We start from the raw sequence: 17,911 nt of genomic DNA on the forward strand, positions 1-17,911 counted from the left end.
TGTTGGGTAACAGAACAAATTGATATGACATAGCATAGAAGCTGACAAGTAGACCAATGAAACAGAAAATCTGTTAAGAAGTCACAAGAACCATTGATACAAAGGTCGTATTTCAAGAAAATTATATTTATTTAATAAATGGTGCTGACTCAAGTGATCGTTCTGGGGGACAAAGCTTGCAAAAATGTGATACACAAATCATAGATTTAGAAAATCATGTGAAATGGAGATGACAAGGCTTAATAACAATTTCCATTTTACACAGAAGGATAAAAGTTAAGCACTTGAACAATGAGCAGTGAATTCAAACAGTTCATTCAGAGTAAATCCACATGCCCAATAAACATAGTCCAAGTTAAGAAAATATCAAACTGCCGGTGAAACTGGCACAATTTGAAAATCAGCACCACCTATGGCTGGCTGGGCTGTGGGGAGAAGGATGCCCTGAGACGTGGCTGGAGAGGTGCATTATGGCAGCCTCTAGGGGAAAGAAAAGGCCATGGCTCTGTACTTTTAACATTCTTTGAATTGGAAATCTCACTCTGTGGAGTCTATTCCACAGAAACAAATCCTGTAGTACACAAAGGATAGTTATTATTAATATGACCAAACTTTGACTGTCCATTGATGGTGGAATGATAGATAACTTATGGTAAAGCTACATCCTCAATAAAACTGGGAGTCCTTAGAATGAAAAAGAGTTGTAGTAGTTGAGTGGGAGAAATCTCTATGAAGTATTATGGAAGTATTACTGAAACAATCAAGGTGCAGAGAAGTGTATATAAAATGAGCACATCTGGGTTAAACAATATCAATTGTTTGAATATGCTTGAATACCTGTTTATGTGTGTGTATAAATGAGAAGAGAAGGATACATGCAAGTCTGTGCGTGCTTGTTTAAGCAAGGATAAGAGAGACTACTTACCACATTGTTAACCTGAATTACCTTGGATTCACTTGTGGGAAAGAACAGGAGGAGGAAAGTTAGAACATGCAGGAAGAGTGGACTTAAAAAGCATGAATGATAATGTTTCCATTTTAGTGGTGTTGTGTATGGACAAATAAATGTGTCTTGAGCAGAGAAAGCCAGAATATTCCTTAGAAGTAAGGATGGCTTTGGACATGTTATCAAGAGGGAGCAGTCCCTGGAAAAGGACATCATGCTTGGTAAAGCAGAGGTCCAGGGAAAGAGAGGAAGACCCTCAATGAGATTGATACAGTGGCTGCAACAGTGTGCTCAAATATAGCAACTATTATTAGGATTGCAATGACCGGGCCGAGTTTTGTTCTGCGGTGCCTAGGGTCACTGTGGGTCAGAACTGACTTGATAGCTTCTAACAACAACATGTATAAGTCCAGATAAAGTGTACTGAGTTGCTATCATCTATTTAAATTATTCATGTAAGTTAAACACCCAAAAATATAGTGTTAGTGCCATATCTAATGACTTACAGAGAATCAAGGTAGAATGTCAAGTGAAAGAAGGGGCGAGAGCAATGTGGGTAGAGTGAGACCAAGTTTCCATAAAAGCAAACACCCCAGCAGATGTACTTGTGTACCTGTGACTGTGTATTTGTGTCCCTGCAGAGAAATGTAGGGAAGGACACACGTGTGTCTATTAACATTGGATACCTTGTGGGAGTGGGAGCAAATTACATATGAGGGTGGGACCCTGATGGAACTTTTTTGTCATACAAATCTGTAATCTTGAAAATGTAATAAAAAACGATTTCAGAACTTTGGAAATTGATAAACATCATAGATACATGTATATTTTAACATGTTTCGTTAGATATTTTAAATAGGTGAAAATTTTCTGTAATGACAGACAAAAGATTTTAATCACTGGAAGGAGAGCACACCACAGACAGTAATAATCAGATCCAGTGCATTTCTTCTTGTTCTTGGAACCAGTGAGCTCTTCTGGTCTCTATAACTGGAAATGACCAAAAACAATTTTGGGAAGTCAGTAGAGTTACCCCTCAAACACGTTTGCAAGCACATGTCTACAGCTAAATGTAGAAGGCTGGACACCATGTGCGATTCACTAGGTAACTCATGATGCTCCAGAAAATTCTCTTTCCTGGATGTGCTGGTACCACCTCCTCCCTGCCTTGACCCACTGTATAACCCGCCTTTGTGCATTCGAGGCCCTTTTCAGGTCTGAGCCGAGAGCATAGAGGCCATCAACTGGGAAGGTAGCTTTTAAGAAGAAAGATGTTGATCAAAAGACTTCAGAAAGCAGTACCTCCCCAGCCAGCCTCTCCCCAGCCTGGGAATGCCAACCCCTCCCACTCTGATACCTCTGAGAATCTCTGATTTTTTGTTCTGGATCCTTAGGAGACTGCAGAATTTACCTGGCCTGAACACCATGGCTCTTCTCTGCCTGTGACCCTCTCCCTCACAGGAGCTGTCTCTGTCACTCTGAGGCAGACACACAGGACAGACTGTGGATGGAGGTGCCCATCCTAGAGGCCCTGCCCTCCTTTCCTCTGCCCTCTGTGGTCTCATCTCCCAGAGAGATGGATGCATCCCTGTCATGTCCAGGGCTTCCCCACACCTGGGATTTGATGTTGTGACTGAGACTTGGTCTTTTTTGTCCACTGTTGAGTCTGGGCCTGAATTTGCCTCTTCCATCCATACCTCTGGTCACCTGTGTTCTCGCTGTTCTCCCCAGGTTAAGAAGCCTCTCCTCTATTTTGCTTCTTTCATCTCAGACGGCCTTTTTCTTCCAGTTCTTTGACCTTGGGACAGGTCAGATTTGACCACAGGGGGGAAAAAATTAACAGGATTTATTGATGTGTCAAGAACTGGAATGTACAGCTTTATTTAAAGGAGAAGAAAAAGTTCCAAAGCTCTACCCCTTACCCGAGGACATGCTCTACAGGAAATATCCTGCAAGCCCTGGATCAACTCTTATCCAGAAATGGTTAACACCCAGGGGGATTTTTCTACACCACCTCCCAGTTACATTCCCCTAATGAGGCAACAACAATGCATCCTAATCAGAACCCCAAATTCACCCTAGGAGACCAGAAGACATGGCTGGGGTGAATTCATTTTCCTTCACCGGGCCCTCCTCTCCTCCTGCCAAGCCCTACCTCTTTCTCTGCCTGTATGCTGCTGGGAAGGGACCCAGAGTCCTTGGTTTAGGGCTTTATGCCCACTGCTCACCTGCAGGCAGGTTTCCTGACACCCTGCCATCTCTCTGGCCACGCAGCGGAAGCCGTGCTCACGGGTCACCAGCCACTCCAGGGTGGCTGCGTGGGGGCTCTCCCCATGCTCCTTCCCTTGGTCGGTGGGGTCCGGAGTACAGGTCTGGGGTCCCTTCTGCCAGGGCTCCAGGGTGCTGACCAGGGACTCAGTGTTGGCCAGACTGGGGGCAGAGCCGATGGTGCTCTCCTCAGAGAGCTCGGCCTTAAAGACCTGGGGCATCTTGCCCACGGGGTCAAAGGAGGTTTTGGTCTGCCAGGCGACCGCCACCCCCTTGACTGTGTGCACCTGGGTGAAATATGCGCACCTGACCCATCGCTTTCCTGGGGCAGCCCCGTAGCTGGAGGAGTGAGAGGTCTGCTTGGTGGAAGATGAAGGAAAAGAGCTCTCTGATGCTTTTGGAATCTTCCTGGGCCTGGAACTTGGGCTTTTTGTTTGGGATGTTGTTGACTCTTGCGCATTTTCCTCTTGGATAGACACCTCTGAGAATAGAGAGTAGATTTAGTAGAGCTTTCAGGGTCCTTATCCTCACCTGTGAGCCCAAATCTTTGGTCATAGGGACTCCTGGAGGCCTCTCCATCACCACATCCTCCACCTCTGCAGACCCCATGGTTTCTTTCTTCTTCCCCAGAGACCCACCACCCTTTGGGGGCACTGCTATGGAAGACAAAGTCTCTATTGTGGAGTGGCACTGTTTATGGTAGTTCATTTTTTAAGAAGTTATTTTTCTTTAATTCCACATTTATTGAATTCCAATGAGTTTGTTCCTTTGGAACTTAGAAATGACCTCATTCCCATGAAACTTCATAATAAATGTGTGACGTCATTGAAAGAAATTTTCTATGAGGGTTTTTTTCTTAGTAAATTTGGGGCGTAAGCACTCAAACAAGAGCAATGCTCACCTCTTTTCAACCTCTTTTCCTGAAAGGCTCTTTTTACGGAGAAGTTATACTTAAAGAGAAGAATGCGTATATTTAGTTAAGACTCTTACATGTATACCTCTTTCTTGTACCCTTCTTAACCAAGCTACAGTAGAGGATTAAAATTGCTTTTCTCGGAATAGAAGCCCTTGTCCTTATTAGAGGAACTCCTTCAGTGTGAGGCAGAAAGAGATGTCCGTATCTGAGAACCTGATGCCAGAAACCTCAGACAGACAGCACAGAACCACCTTAACTGGGTGTGTCTGGGTGGGTTGCCTATGTCAACCTAAAGGTCTGTGTATGTTTGTGAATATGTGGGAAGGACTGTAGACTTCAGGATCCAGAAAGAGATAGAGCTAGGTCGTGTGTGTTGGATGGAGGGAAAGCTCCAGAGACAAGATCCAGAGACGGAACCTGCCAGTAGCGTGTTAGAGGGATACAGAGACCAAGGAGGGAGCAGAAAGCAGGGCTCAGCCACTGAAAGGCAGAATGGGGCAGCAACAGAAAAGACAAAGAGGGTACACTAGTTGGAGAAAGGATGGAGAACTGGGAATGATAGCAGAAACTGAGGTTAGCTATAGTTGGAATTTGAAAATTCTTGCTAGGCTTTGAAAACATCATGCTGATTGAAGAAAGTCACAAAAGGACAACTACTGTATGATCTTACTTGTATGAAATAAGCAAATATATAGAAACCGAAGATTATTGGGGGTTGCCAGCTGTGACAGGGAGGCGGGAAGGGCAAGGTTTTCCTTTGGGGGCATTGAGGTTATGTTAATGGTTGTAGAATGTTTCGGAAAAGGATACTGAGAATGGTTACATAACTTGAAGAATGTAATGAGCAGCAATGACTCATACGCTAGAAATTTTTGAGTAACTGTGTTTTGTGTATATTTTCAACGCAATTAAAAAAGGTTAAGATTGAAAAAAAAAATCTATAGCTGTCTTTGCTTTGAAGAATTGTTAAGTCATTGTGAAAATATGGACAGGAGACCTTGGAGGAGAAGGGAAATCCCCAGAGCTAGAGGGCCAGAGCCTTCCTGGACCTTCTGCCTGAGACCAGGCTGAGGGCTGTGGCAGCTCACAGTGACTGGGAACTCTGGATGAACGTGTGTTACTATGCTCCATCACACCACCCACTCCCAAAACTTCCTGATACATTTTTTATATATTTTTAATTCACATGGTATATTCATTCAATCTCATTAAAAAATTAAGTGCAAGTCTCTGTAACCACACTTCTCCCTGGTCCTATACCCACGGCCCCAGTTGCCCATTTGCTTCCTTTCCACTAACAAAGCAGGAGGGTTCACAGATCTGACATGTCTACTCCTGTTCTGGAAAGCCCCTCAGATCATAGTTGAATTCTATAGTTCACTCAGGTATTTATTCCTTCATTTATTTATTCACATTACAAATTCTTATTGTCTACTAATTGACAGGAAGTTTTTTCAGGTCAAAGCCTCAGTGATCCCTTGTGGTCCTTGTTTCCATGGTGAATCAAACCCCTTGCTGCCCAGCACCCATCACACAGACTAAATTTCCTCCCACCCTTACCTCGGGCCTTAGAGAAAGGCCTCTTCCTCACGTATTGCTACTCCATCTGCCTGGGTGAAGATGAACCAGGAAGGATGGTCACCGGCAAGATATTTCTCCTCCTCCCATGTAGAGGTGATGTCCCAAACTCTCACAAGTTGGGGACATTGATTTAGGATGAACCATTTGTACTTTGGTATCCAAAGTCGCTCTCCCACAGGAGACCTCAGACTGACAAGCTCTCCGAAGAGCAGTTGGGATCTGAGTGAGCACCAAGGCGTCCAGTAACCCTCGTGTGACATCATCGCTGACATCGCTCAGTTCCGAGGGCCCACTTTGAACCCAAATGCAGCAACAAGAAAAAATATGCAACTGTTGTGGCAGGAGTTAGGAGGTTGAGAAGAGGGAAATTATATCTTAAAAATTAATTGAAATTTTTCCTCAAAGAGATTATCATTCCTGGGGAAGGGAACTGTGAGTTCAGGGAACAGCAGAGTGTGATGAGCTGTTTTTCTCCCAAACCCCTCCTCTGGCCTTGAATCACATCTCTCCAGCCATGGAGACACAATGTCCACTCTGAACATCTCTCAGGTCTCCTTTGCCACTTAGGCTTCACACAAGCTGTTCCCTCTGACTAGTGGACATTCTCTCCCTTCCTGTTGACTGGTTCTTCCCCCACGGTTCCCAGTCTGTGGTCCTGCTTTATGTATTCAGAGCGCCTAGTAATCCTCCATCATAGCACTGGGTCATAGGAGACGCTCATTTTCAAATTCGTGTCTTCCAAATGGGTTGTAAATAACTTGGGGACAAAGATGGGGTCTGCCTCGTATTTGGCAGTCCCAGAAAGTGGGACAGTGCCTAACACATAAGACATACTCAGTATACCTGTGTTGATTAAATGAACCAAGACTCCCCCAAATCACTCACCCTTCACAGGCATCCAGTGCAGAATGGGGTTTTTTGGTCTGTTGCCTGGAGGTACCATCACTCGGTGGTGGAGTCTAGGCCACTCTCTCTTGAACTCCTGACTCTAAGCCCCAGGAAGTATGACTGTGAAGCTTCTTGGCCTGTCCACATGCTTCTCCCTTGGAGCCACTAAAAAGGGTAGGATTACAGCATCACAGAAAAGCAGGGAGACTCAGGACGTCTATGGTCAACCTGCCTGGGAGGCTTAGGAGAGCCCTCGGGGAAAGGTCCACTGTCCTCTGCTTGATCTGGAAGTCTGCTTTTGTTTGGGGAAATTTAGAGAAGGAACAAGCAAACTGTTGACACATTTTAAGGCAGAGTTTGGGAAGTTGTGTTTGGTAGGCAGAGGATAGCCTCAGGATTTGAAGGAAAATGAAAGGTGTCAACAGGGTAGCAGAGAGGGCTTGTTTTGTTTGACTACAGAAGGTAGAACAGGGAGAAGTGGTTGGAAACATAAGAAAAAATCTTCTGTCCATCCACTCATATTTCCACATTTAGGTCAAGCATCCCTTCTTGGTGGAAGACTTTCCAGCCCTACACCTGGTAGAATTTACCACCTCTGCTCTGTACTCTATTGTGCTTAAGAAACTTCTCTGCCACAACTCAAAACAGACTTGATTACATTTACTTGCTGTGATGGTTGCAAAAATGGCCACATGTTCTCCTCTGTCTGTATCCATGCATTCTTATATGACTTTGCAGCTCCCTTTGTCAAGAGCAAGAGTCTTCCTCCAGTCCTTGAACTGGGACTGATCTATGATTGCTTTGGCCTTTGGGACAGTACCAAGACTAATAGAAGCGGAGACTTGCAATGGCCAGACACCGTGGCTTGCCCTCTTAGGAAAAACCAAACCTATCGCTCTTGAGCATATTCTAACTCATAGTGACCCTGAAGGACAGAGTAGAACTGCCCCATAGGGTTTCCAAGGCTGTAATCTTTACAGAAGGAGACTGCCACGTCTTTCTTCCACAGAGCGGCTGGTGGGTCCGAACTGAAGTCCTCTCCTTTAGCGACAGAGCCCTTAACCACTGCACCACCAGGGCTCCTCCTTGCCCTTTTGCTGCTCTTCAAACCCTGAGAACCCATAGGAACAGCCCAGGCCACCCTAATAAATGACAAAAACCATTAGAGAGAGAATCCCCCTGAGAAGATTTCAGACCCTCTGACCGCCAGCTGACATGGTGGCTGACTCCAGATACATGAGGGAGCCCAGCCGAGAGTGGCTGAGTCTGGCCCAGACCAGAAGAACCCCAAACTGCCAACCTGCAAAACTGTGAGCAAAGTAACTGGTTGTTATTTTAAGGCACTTTATTTTTGGGTCTTTCATTACACGTAATCAATAACTGATAGATTGGTTAACTGGGCTGTTTCTCTCACGAGACTGCAAGGAATCTTTCCTTAATCATTTCTGTAGCAGCAGTATCCGGCAGAGGGTTGTTCACGTAGCCATTAGACAGTAGAAATTTCTTCATTTACATAATTAAAAAATTTCTGTCATTATGTTTTAATTTTCTTTTATGAATAAGATATGGCTGGATTTGAAAGTCTAAGCTAAGCATACATGTATTTTTCTAAGGTATTAATCCTTTTTTCTTGCTATTACTGAAACATGTAGATGTAATTCCAATATTATAGTTCATATTCTCTGTTGATATTTTTTTATCATTCTACCTTTCCTGTTTCTTTTATTTTATTTATTACTTTCTTTTTCCTTCCAGTGATTTCAAAGTTGTGTTATCAATTCCCATTCTTTAATAGTAAACATGAGATCTTTTCACATGTTTATTTGGTATATTGTATCAAGTTCATATCTCAGTTCTTTCAAACAGTATGATTTTGCTAGTTGCCATCGAGTTGACGCTGACTAATGGTGAACTTAGGTTCAACAGAAGTAAACGTTGCCAGGTCCTGTGTCATCCTCACAACTGCCAGCAATTTAGATTCCATCATTATGGGTTATGTGCCAGTCCATGTCACCAAGGGTCTCCCACACCCTTGTTGGCCTTCTACTTCACCAAAGATGATATCCTCCTCTAGGACTGATTGATCCCTCCTGATGACATGTCCAAAGCAAGTGAGCTGGACAGTATTCTCTTATGATCTGTAAGGCTTTAACTGGCTAATTTTCAGAAGTAGATCTCCAGGCCTTTCTTCCTAGTTTGTCTTAGTCTGGAAGCTCCACCGAAACCTGTCCACCATGGATAACCTGGTGATTTTTAAAACACTGGTAGCCTAGCTTCCAGCATCATAGCAACATGCAAACCACCCCAGTACAGCAAACTGACAGACGGGCGGTGATACAAACAGGATGTTGTTGTTGTTACGTGTCATCAGGTCAGTTTCAGTTGAGAGCGACCCTACATACATGAGAACAAAATGCTGCCATGTCCTATGCCATCCTCACAATCGTTATTATGCTAGAGCCCAGTATTACAGCCACTGTGTCAATCCATCTCATTGAGGGTCTTCTTCTTTTTCACTTTCTACTTTCCAAGCATAATGTTCTTCTCCAGGGATCCGTCTCTCCTCATAACATGTCCAAAGTATATGAGACAAACACTTACCATCCGTGCTTCTAAGGAATATTCTGGCTGTACATCTGCCAAGACAGATTTGTTTGTTCTTCTGGCAGTCCATGGTATATTCAATATTGCTCACCAACACCATAATTCAAAGGCAGCAATTCTTCTTTGGTGTTCCTTATTCATTGTCCAGTTTTCACATGCATATGAGGCGATTGAAAATGTCATGGCTTGGGTCAGGCACACCTTAGCCTTCAAAGTGACACCTTTGCTGGTCAACACCTTCAAGAGTTCTTTTGCAGCAGATTTGCAATACATTATTTGGTTTCTTGATTGCTGCTTCCATAGGTTTTGACTGTGGAACCAAGTAAAATAAAATCCTTGATAACCTCAATCTTTTCTCTGTTTATCATGATGTTGCTTATTGGTCCAGTTGTGAAGATTTTTGTTTTTCTTATATTGAAGTGCAATCCCTACTGAAGGCTGTTGTCTTTGTACTTCATCAGTACCTGCTTCAAGTCCTCTTCACTTTCAGCAAGGTTGTGTTATCTGCGTATCATTGGTTGTTAATGAATCTTCCTCTAAACCAAATGCCGTGTTCTTGTTCATATACTGCAGTTTTTGGATTATTTGCTCAGCATACAGATTGAATAAATGTGATGAAAGGATACCACCCTGACACAAACTATTCCTGATTTTAAACCACATAGTATCCCCTTGTTCTGTCATAAAAACTGCCTCTTGGTCTATGTACAGGTTTCACATGAGCAAAATTAAGTGTTCTAGAATTTCCGTTCTTTGAAGTGTTACCCATAATTTGCTATGATTCACATAGTCTAATGCCTTTTCATATTCAATAAAATATAGGGAAACTTTTTTCTGGTATTCTCTGCTTTCAGCCAAGATCAGTCAGACATCAGTAATGATATTCCTCGTTCCATATCCTCTTCTGAATCCAACTTGAATTTCTGGCATTTTTCTGTCAATGTCCTTTTGCAACTTCTTTTTAATGATCTTCAGCAAAATTTTACTGGCTTTTGATATTAACAGTACTGTTCGATAGTTTCCGCATTTTGTTGAATCACATTCCTTGGAATGGGCACAAATATGTATCTCTTCCAGTGGGCTCGTGAAATTTCTCGGCATAGACAATTGAGCACCCCAAGCACTGCATCAGTTTGTTGAAACATCTCAACTGGTAATCTGTCAATTTTTGGAGTCTTGTTTTTTGCTAATGCCTTCAGTGAAGCTTGGACTTTTTCCTTCAGTACCATCAGTTCTTGATCATATGCTACCTCCTGAAATGGTTGAACATCGACCCACTTTTTTTCTACAATCACACTGTGTATTCTTTCCATCTTATTTTGATGCTCCCTGTGTTGTTCAATATTTTGCCAATACAATTCTTCACTATTGCAACTCGAGGCTTGAATTTTTTCTTCAGTTCTTTTAGCTTCAGAGATGCCACGCGTGTTCTTCCCTTTTATTTTTCTAACTCCAGGTCTTCGCACATGTCATTATCATACTTGGTCTTCTTTAGCTGCCCTTTGAAATCTTCTCCTCAGCTCTTCTACTTCGTCATTCCTTGCATTTGCTTTCACTACTTTACGTTCAAGAGCAAGTTTCAGAGTATCTCTGACATCCATTTTGTTTTTTTCTGTCAGTATAAGGGCTGTATTTGAGGGTACCATCATTTTTATAACTAGCAAGTGTTCTCGTCAGGGCAGTTATTGACTGTGGCTGGGCACCATCTAGTTCTTCTGGTCTCAGGCTGATGGAGTCTCTGGTTTGTGTGGCCCTTTAGGGAAGGCTTTTTATACAAGGACTTATACTTAAAGACAGAGCATAATTTGCATTTTTGTGTATAATTAAAAAAAAAAATTTTTTTTTTTTAAAGCTTCTCCTTAAACCCTTAACCAGTTCACAGCAGGATATTAAAATTGCCTTTCCCTGAACGGAAAGCTCTCCCCATGTCATTATGAGAAATACTCCTTCAGTCTGAGGCATAAAGAGGTGTCCATATTTGAGAGTCTGAAGGCACAAAACTCAGTAGCCAAGACACAATCACATCAACTGAGTGTGTGTGTGGGTTGCATTTGTCAACATAAGGGTCTGTATTTTTCTAAGTATGAGGGTAGGATTGGTGAGTTAAGGAAGAAAGAGATGGAAGCAGCTTGGGAGGGGACTGCAAGCTCAGTGACAGACAGAATATGTGGAGGGGGATCTCTCAAAAGGGTTTTAGAGGCCAGTCAGAAAACTAGGAAGCAGGAGGAAATAGGGCCAGTGGAGGCAGCACTGGAGTAGTGGTGGAGAGCAGTAAAGATAATGGTAGTGAGGAGGGCAAAAAAACTGGCCTGAAAAGAGTAGGCAATTTGAGACCCTAGACAAAATTCAGATTAAGCAGGAATGTAAAAAAATTCTATACCTATCTTTGCTGTGATGGTTTGTTAGACCCTTGGGGAGAGGTGGGGAGGAGACATAGGAGGAGAAGGGGAGTTCCTGGATCTAGGGGAGGAGTCTGCAAGCCCTCCTTCTGCCCTCAGTGAGGTGGGCCCTGGGGTTCTTCAACCTCCCACTCCCAGAACCTCCTGAGACTTTTTCTTAATTCTTCACATACTATATTAATATCATGTCATTAGAAAATATAGTAACTAAGTATGCTTCTCTCTAACCACCCTTTCCCCTATCCTACACTCTCTGCCCCACTGGCTTCCTTCCTTTCCACCAGGTACAGATCCTAAACAATAGAGTGCCTTGTCTGCACCCGGTTTGGAAAGCATTCGAACCCCCAATGAATTCCTTAGTTTGATCCCTCACTTATTCCTACATTTGTTGTTGATATAAGACTTTGGTTAATTACCTACCAGATGACAGAAAGTGCTTTCTCAGGACAATCCTCCTTATGACCTTATCATTCACCCCAAATCCTTCATCTTGTCCCATCGTGGCTCTCTTTTGTGGTGGAAACCAGAGCCTTTGTTTTCTAGCACAGATCAGTCGGGGACAATTTTTCCTCTCACCCTTATCTAGAGTCTTAAAGAAAGGCTTTTTCCTCATGTATCACCGTTTCATCCTGTCTGGATGAAGATGTCCCAACATGATGGTCTTCCGAAGGATCTTTATACTTTCTACCAGTTCTTGATGATGCATGACCTTTTGATGACTTGGGGACTCTGGTTTAGTCAGGAATTTCCATGATTCGGTAGCTCCAGGTGCTCTTCCACAGGACCTCAGATCGACACCCTCCCCAAAGAGCAGGTGAGATCTGCGTGAGCACCATGGCTTCCATAACCCTGTGTGACATCATTGCTGACATTGCTCAGTTCCATGGGACCACTTTAAAGTGAAATAGGGCAAAAGGAAAACATGGAACTGTTTAAATAGGGGCTTGAAACCTGCCAGGCCCAGACTGTGAAAACAGGGCTTGTATTAAAAATGAATTGTAACTTTTCCCTGTACCCCATGGGGTTACTATCCCTTGGTGGGGAGAGAGAGAGTACAGGGAATCGTTACAGCGTGGCAGGGAATTGCTTTTTCCAAAACTGCTCATTTCAGCCTGTTGGAATCATGTCTCTCCAGCTCTGGTCATACAATGTCCACTCTGAATGCCTCTCAGGTCTCCTTAGCCTCTGAGGCTTCACACAGGCTCTTCCCTGTGACTAGAAGATTTTCTCTCCACTCCCATCTCCTGGCCTATCCTCTGGTGAAGCATGGTTAAAAGACCTGACCCCATGAAACAGACTGGGCTTATGACCTCACCCACAAATGCTAAGACTCAGGACTTTTATGGTCAGCCAGAATGGGAGGTTTAGGAGTTGACTTGGGAAAAGTCCATGACCTCTGTATCTTCCATACTCTGCTTTCATTCTGGAAACTGTTTAGAAAAGGAACTAGCAAATAAAGAGATCATTTGAGGAAGAAATTAAGAAAGTTGGGGTGGTGATGGGGAAGAAGCTGACTTCTCAGAGTAAAATAAAAGTTTCAACAGGGAAATGCTAGGGGCTCATTTTCTGTGACTCCAATCTATAGAACAGGGAGGAGTGGTTGGAAAAAAAAAAAAAAGATAATTTGTACCTATTCACAAATGTAGCAATTCCCTCAGTGGCCTCAGCCTGTCCCCTCAGACTTCTCTCTGGAGAAGACATGGGGCTTCCTGGACCTGGGCCTTTTGTCACCCCTTAACTATCCAGTCATATTCCCAACTTGATTCAGGCATCACTTCCTGGTTGTGGTCTTCCCTAAATATTTTTCTGGTAGATTTGTTCACTTCTTGCTCCGTACTTCATTGTACCTGCAAAACCGATTACCACAGCATAAAACACAATTGCACTTACTTGTTGTGGTTGTTTAAAAAATGTCTACACATTTGTCCTCTCCCCATGCCCATGCCTTCTATGAGACTCTGGAGTGCCTTTCACTAGCAGTAGGAGTCTTTCTCCACCCCTTAGTTGGGGCCGACGTTATCATTGTTTTGGACATTGGGATAGTGGGAAACTTGATACAAGCAGAGAGTTGAAAGACTTTGCATTGAGACTTTCCCTTTTGTTGCTCTTAAACCCTGAGAACTCATGGAAGCGAACCTAGGCCAGCCTACTAGATGATGAGAGACCAATGGAGAGAGGATCCTGTGGCGTCACTGAATTGACTTTAGATGAACTGGCTCCCACCTGACCTGGAACCAAATAGTAGACACATGAGGAAGCCGTGCTGTGAGCCACTGTGCCTGGCCCAGGTCAGAAGAACCCCAAATGGACAACTTGAAAAATTGTGAGCTTAGTAAATCCTTGCTCTTTTAAGACACTATAATTTGGGGTCATTTGTTACACAGCAATACATGATTGATAACAACTGTTAACTTGGCTGTTTCTCTCAGCAGGCAATGAGGGCACTTCTCCGAGTCATTTCATCATCAGAGCAACTGCCATAGGATCTCACATGTAGCTGTTATATAGTAAATCTTTGTTGGCTCCATGGATGAATGAATAATATGAACTGTAACTGTGAATCTGCACAAATTCATGTGTGCAAGAAAACATATTTCTTTCAATTAACTCAGAGCTCTTGGCTTACAAAATTGCGATGAAATTTTAACACTTTTTTTTTTTTTTCAGGGCTTTTTTTTTTTTTTTTGGTGTTGGTTTATTTTTAGGGTGCCCCTCACCCAGATATGCAGTAATTCCTGGAGTCTAATGAAGGACCAAGGTTTGGAGAAGAGCTTTAACACACCCATTGCCCCAGCCTATGTGGGGGATCTCTCTAGAAGCATTGCTTCTGCGGCTTCCATTCCCAGCTGGAGCATGAGAACGTTGGCAGGACTGGGAACGCCATAAGGGGGTCTGTCTACTTACGTGCCTGCATTACCCTTTGAGGTGCTACCACCTACCCCAGGGCTTTATCAAGAAGCAGACCTCACCCCTTCCTAATGTCTAGGACTCTGCTGTCTGACTCTTCCCCTGGGTTCCAGTTCACTCAGTGTGATTAATCCAGTGAGCTGAGGCTTTTACCACAGACTCTTCAGAGTCTCCAGGTTTCAGGGATTCAACTCTGTGAGTCCAACTACCTCTTTGAAATAAGGTAGGGAAGGAAGGAAAATGCAGAAAGATTTTATGTTGAATTTAATGTTTCAATAAAATTTCTTGCCATGCGTTTTCAAAGGGTCCTGCCTGACAATTCCCTCTGTTCTCTTACAAGATGCAGGACGATGAGGAGGGAATGATTGTTGTGTCATAATCTGTGGAAGGATGCAAAGTGCACATGGGGTTCATTGCTCCTGATGCTCACACTATTGCACCCCACCTACTTGGAAATCACCGTAAGTGTTGCTGAGTCCTTCACACATCCACACTGAACAGCTTTCGGATTCTCATAAGCAGGAGTTATTTGTGTCCTAAGATGAGCCACTCCTTGGAAGCCCTACCCTGTCCTATAGGGTCGCTGTGAGTCGGAATCAACTGCATGGCAAGAGTGTTTTTTTTGGAGAGGGGTTGATATTAGCTGCAGAATAATGTTTAAAAAAATGCTGACAGCGTAGCAGGTGAAACCAACACAATGAAACTGAAATGAAATCTCTTTTTCACACTTATCGACCCCACAGTTCCTTCGAAGTGTGTACTTTTCACTGGGTTTAGAGGAAAGAGAGAACTCTTCACGAGAGAGACACAGCTCGGGACACCTCCAAAATTACACGCCTCCTCCCTGATGTTAGGTAACATTCCATGCTGTTTGGCTGGTTTATCATCTTACTGCTCCACACAAATAGAAGGCCCGTGCGGGCAGGAGCTTCTCTGCTGTGTTGCAAGAGTATCCTGGTTCCTAGCACCTAAGAAGCACTCAAAACTGATTTGAGTGAACGAATGAGTGGGTGGCTTTTTATAAAAACCATGGTACTGCTCTCTTTATGTAGTTACAATAGTGAAAACAGGGGTAAGGAAATGGAGACTAGTACTCGCATAACTTAAAGTTATATAAAATGAGAACAGAACTTCTATAATGAAGAGAGAGACAAAAATAAAGTGTACTAACTGAATGTACCCCCTTCACTTTGGTTGGAAAGAGACATGGTAAAGTTGGGTTGTTTTTCCCCTACTGATTTATAAGTTCTATATATTGAATTGAAAAGTTAGTCTTTTAGGAGTCACAAATATTTCTATTGAGAGATAATTCACCCGCCATAACATTGCCCTTTGAAATGTGCACAATTCTGTGGTTGTTAGTATATGGACAGAGTTGTGCAACAATCACCACTGTCTAGCTTCAGGATATTTTCAGTACCCTGTAAATAAACGCCCTACATATTAGTAGTCATCCTCATTATTCCTTTCGTCCAAGACGTAGCAACCACTAATCTACTTTCTGTCTGTGTTGGTTTGTCTGTTCTGGACATCTCATGTAAATGGAGTCATGCACCATGCGGTCATTTCTGTTTGGCTTCTTTCACTTAGTATAATGTTCTCAAAGTTCGTCCATATTGTTGCATGTATTTTAATGACTAATATTCCAGTCTACGAATATACCACAGCTTGTCTATCAGTTCATGACATTTGGATTCTCTCCATATTTTGGCTATTTATGAATAATGCTGCTATGAAAATTCTTTTGTAAGTTGTTATGTGAACATGCTTCAGCTCTCCTGGGTACATACCTAGGAGTGGAATTGCTATGCATGGTAACTCTATGTTTAACTTTCTGAGCAAGTACTTAACTGTTTTCCAAACTGATTGGATCGTGTCACATGTCCACCAGCAATGTATGAGGGTTCCAGTTTCTCCACATCCTCACCACATATGTTGTCCATCCTATTGATTTGAGCCATCTTAGTGGTTTTGAAATAATAGTGCGTTTTGGTTTTGATTCGCATTTCCCTAATGACTAATGAGGTTGAGCTTCTTTTCATGTGATTATTGACCATTTCTATATCTTCTTTGGAGAAATGTCTAGTCAAATCCTTAGCCTGCAATTTTTTTTTCAGCTTTTTGCCTGTATTTTTGCTTTCTTCATATAGTTTTTGCTATGCCAAAGATCTGTATCTATATCTTACCAGTTTTAGCCTTCACAGCTTTGGGATTTTTAGAAAATCTTTCTCTTTTACCAATAAAAAGCAAAACAAAATCTCTCATAGTTTCTTCTGAAATTTTTATGGTGGCATATTTTACTTTTAAATATGCGATCCTTTTGGAATTTTTTTTCCTGCAAGCTATGAGAAAAAGGATGAAAATATTTTTACAGGTGATCTAAATGATTACCAAATTGCTGCAAACATTCCTTTTTGCCTTTTTGCATAAGCCATATCTTAACTGCATTTTCCCATATTCCATATAGAAAAGCATTTTTACAGAAGGAGGCCCGCCATTCCCAGCCATTTCATTTTAAGGTTTTGCTTTGATGCAATAGAAATCCCTTCTATACCTTATCTATACACCTGTTCTCATAGCCAATAAAAATTTTGTGTGAGTAGGACTCCTGTGAATTTATAAGATGAAGTTGAATTTTATAACTGGTTCCATGTGGTGCAGCCCAGCAGAAGGACAGACAGAAGCAGTAGCTCCAGAGGGAACAGAAGCTATAAGCACATGAGCCTCTAGAGATTTGCTCTTGAATTTCAGAGAAAGCTCTAGACTTTTCTATATAAACATATTATATATGGCCATCACCTTAGAACAGACAGAGAATAATGCTTTGAATGTGAAGCATTCAGGACAGAACTGGAGAAAAATGTAGAACAATCTTCTAACTCACAAAAAAAACACCAGACTTACTGACTTGACAGGGATTGGAGAAACCCTGAGTGTATGGACCCCAGATATCCTTTGAGGTCAATAATGAAGTCGCTCATGAGGTTCACCCTTCAGCCAAAGACTAGACAGGCCCATAAAACGAAATGAGGCTCCAGCAGCATACTAGCCCAGGAACAAGGACTAGAAGGTAGAAGAGGACAGGAAAGCTGGTAATAGGGAACCTAAGTTGAAGAAGAGAGAGTGTCGACATGTCATGGGGTTGGTAACCGTTGTTATAAAACAATATATGTACTAGCTGTTTAGTAAGAAGCTAGTTTGTTCTGTAAACCTTCATCTAAAGAAAAATTTAAAAAGTTAGGCTTTCAGAATGAGAGTGTTCATTCCTTAGAAGTATGTGCTTTGTTGAACATATCTACCCATTTCTATTGGGTATGTATCTAGAAGTAGAATTGCTGGGTCGTAGGATACATGTGTGTTCACAGCTTTAGTAGATATGGCCAAAGCATTTTTAAAGTGGTT

General features: G+C 42.6%; 1 long non-coding RNA gene across 1 annotated transcript in view; it reads left to right on the forward strand.

The window, feature by feature from the left end:
* The window catches only part of LOC126058322 (uncharacterized), a 40,841-nt gene extending 24,075 nt beyond the window's left edge, over nt 1–16,766 (forward strand). The window contains exon 3 of the long non-coding RNA XR_007513190.1: nt 14,850–16,766. This is a non-coding gene — a long non-coding RNA (uncharacterized LOC126058322). The remainder of the gene's footprint in view (nt 1–14,849) is intronic.
* Nucleotides 16,767–17,911: the final 1,145 nt, after the last annotated feature.

Source organism: Elephas maximus, chromosome 14 (assembly GCF_024166365.1).
Source record: "Elephas maximus indicus isolate mEleMax1 chromosome 14, mEleMax1 primary haplotype, whole genome shotgun sequence".
Classification (NCBI taxonomy): Eukaryota; Metazoa; Chordata; class Mammalia; order Proboscidea; family Elephantidae; genus Elephas; species Elephas maximus.